Genomic DNA, 2,500 nt, shown 5'->3' with positions numbered 1-2,500 from the left:
GTACCTCCTGTCACAGCGCACAAACAATGACATGAGTCAAAGACACAGGTCTGACACAAGCATAGAATTGGAGCGCCGCCTCTAATAAGCCAAAGGTGCATCCTGACGTGACAAATCTGATCATGTCACAAGCATTCACTTACTATAATCACTATCAACGAACCTGCTCCCCCCCCTTACACCTTTCCTTACAACAACGTGTAACCTAACCTAACCTAACCTAACCTATGTTGTGCCTTAACCTAACCTATGTTGTGCCTTAACCTAACCTATGTTGTGCCTTAACCTAACCTATGTTGTGCCTTAACCTAACCTATGTTGTGCCTTAACCTAACCTATGTTGTGCCTTAACCTAACCTATGTTGTACCTTAACCTAACCCATGTTGTACCTTAACCTAACCCATGTTGTACCTTAACCTAACCCATGTTGTACCTTAACCTAACCCATGTTGTACCTTAACCTAACCCATGTTGTACCTTAACCTAACCCACGTTGTGCCTTAACCTAACCCACGTTGTGCCTTAACCTAACCCACGTTGTGCCTTAACCTAACCCACGTTGTGCCTTAACCTAACCCACGTTGTACCTTAACCTAACCCACGTTGTCCCCTAACCTAACCCACGTTGTCCCCTAACGTAACCCACGTTGTCCCCTAACGTAACCCACGTTGTCCCCTAACGTAACCCACGTTGTCGCCTAAACCTGCTCTGTAATTGTTATACGACTCGTTCAATTAGTGTAGTGTTGCCCACCCGCAACCCTCGCAATATAGTTCGCTACTCGCACTGCCCGCTCCCCTGTGTATCGCTTCATGTTAAACACCTTGCAAGTCTTGCTCACTTTCCACATGCTCCTGCTGTACACTGTAATGTGGATGGCAGCAGGACGTACATGCCGCCCCTCCCCACGTCCCCACCTTGCCCCCTGCCTTCGCAAGCTGGTTGGTGAGAACTTTGCATGTTCAATGCCCTTCGCATGCGACGTACTCAGGCTACGTTGTGGTGCGGCCTGTGTCAACTGTCCGCTAATGTCGTACGCGTAAACCACAATCTGTACTGCACATTCGTCCTTATGTACTGAATGATACATCGTGGCACATGTGTGACCGTACAACGACTGCGCCCAAAAACGGCGGACCATACAGTGCAAATATTGTGCACGCAGCTACGTGTCGTCTCCCTATGAGAGCTGGATTGCAGTGTGGTACGCCATAGAGACGTGTGGGAGGAACGGACGCCGTGGATGGCGATCAGCATGAGCTGTCTGTTGATGTATTCGGACCTAGTCGTCTCTCCTCACACACCGTGATGGCATGGTGCACCGCGTTCCATATCTGCGACATGCTACAGAGGCCGGTTGACAGTCGTTCGAGCAATGGACATCGCATACGTACGGGGGCCACCTTCCACGTATTGTCTAGGCGTGCACATTTTGTTGCGTGTATGTGGGCAGACGTAGTGTGGCGTGACACCTGACACAGGCATGCAATAATCGTTGAAGTTGCAAATGGCGATGGACGCCTGCGTTTTCTGGTGAAGTTACGCAAATGAACAAATGGTAACCTGTTGTGGTGCGGTTGTTCTCGCTAGGGGTGAATCGGTGATGGCGACGATAGGTTGAGGTACTAACCGGTTGTTCCAGCGATACCCACCATGCTGACGAAACTGAACGGCATCTGGGTGTGAAGCGATACGCGGCGGTGGCTGGGTGGGACCGTCCCCGGCCGGTGAGGGGGCGCCTCCCGGCGTGCTGGCCGCGCGGTGCGTGGGCGCACGCGCTACAGCCGGCTGGTGGGGGCGGCCAGTGGCAGGCGCGCCGGCCGACGGACGCGGCAGGCGTCGCAGCTGCGCGCCGGCGCACCCTGCGCGCGGCGCCGTGCGGCCAAAGTAGGTCCTCGCGGGCCCGGTGCGAAGCGCGGTGGACATCTTCAGTGTGCTGGTCCGATTGAGGACTGTGTGCGTTGAGGATGCGCCGCCGCCCGGCGCTCGGCGCCGCGACGCCGTCTGCTGCTCGGTCGCCCCAGCGGTTCTCGCTGGTGGTTTGTATCGCAGCTGTGCGGATGTGTTGGCGCGTGCGCTGTGCTGGGAGAGTTCGCTTCGGCACCCAAGTGGGGCTTTTGTCCTTCTGTGGCGCTGGCGTTGGAGCTGCCGGTCACCGTAGGTGGCGCGTGTTGTCTCCCGCCGGCAATGCCACGACAGCACGCTCCCGGGCCTCTGTCGGCAGCGGCAAGCTCAGTTGGGAGCACGGGTGGTCGCACCGAAAGCGTCTACTCGCCTAACTCCGGGCGATTGCGCCTCTCTCGAACCCGACCAAGTACTTGGGACGGCGCTGCGCGCCGCCGGGACCTGAGAGGGTTTCGAGGTGTATTGTGCAGGGGAGCTCAGCCTCCTCCTGTTTGCAGAATGATTGAGCGGACGCTTGCGTGTTCGCGCGGGCCCCCGGGACACACTCCCGGGCGGCCGGCTGCTCAGCTCTAGTTGACGCAGCTCCCTGGTTG

The 2,500-nt window shown here is 56.6% G+C and overlaps 1 non-coding gene across 1 annotated transcript in view; it reads left to right on the top strand.

Annotated features, from left to right (window-relative positions):
• Positions 1 to 2,490: 2,490 nt before the first annotated feature.
• LOC124731292 overlaps positions 2,491 to 2,500 on the top strand; it is a 1,909-nt gene continuing 1,899 nt past the window's right edge. The window contains exon 1 of the ribosomal RNA XR_007008252.1: positions 2,491 to 2,500. This exon is cut by the window's right edge and continues 1,899 nt beyond it. This is a non-coding gene — a ribosomal RNA (small subunit ribosomal RNA).

This window comes from Schistocerca piceifrons, unplaced genomic scaffold (assembly GCF_021461385.2).
Source record: "Schistocerca piceifrons isolate TAMUIC-IGC-003096 unplaced genomic scaffold, iqSchPice1.1 HiC_scaffold_1278, whole genome shotgun sequence".
NCBI lineage: Eukaryota > Metazoa > Arthropoda > Insecta > Orthoptera > Acrididae > Schistocerca > Schistocerca piceifrons.
The sequence above is the reverse complement of the archived record's forward strand: the minus strand, read 5'-3'. Positions and strand labels throughout refer to the sequence as shown.